Here is a 436-nt window from a genome sequence, read left to right on the forward strand (position 1 = left end):
TTAGTGCTTTAAAAGGACTCCCAGCCCGACCACTCATTGTCGGGTCATTGTTGCTGTTTGTTGCTCTTTGCAACTGTCATGTTTATTTGTTGCCGTTTGTCTGCTGCTGTCAGGTTTATTTCGGTCATGTTTTGGTCACAGTTCTGTTCTAGCTTCAGTTGTGATTTTTGTTTGCTACTTTGGACTATGTTTGTTTTGGATTTTGTTTTCTCTGTTTCAATACACTTCAAGTACACCCTGCTCCTTCCTCCTGCCTGCTTTTTGAGGTCCACCACCACCTCGCTACGTGACAGAATGACCCGACCAACTGGACCCCGCAGGTACAAAGGACTGGTTCCAATTCCATCATGTGCCTGGCGGAGCACGTCTGCGGCTGACACCCTTTTCCCCTTCAGGCAGCGCTGGTGATGCGGCTGTCCTGTTTTTGTCTTGTCAA

Source organism: Hippocampus comes, unplaced genomic scaffold (genome assembly GCF_001891065.2).
Source record: "Hippocampus comes isolate QL1 unplaced genomic scaffold, H_comes_QL1_v1.1 scaffold257, whole genome shotgun sequence".
Taxonomy (NCBI): Eukaryota; Metazoa; Chordata; class Actinopteri; order Syngnathiformes; family Syngnathidae; genus Hippocampus; species Hippocampus comes.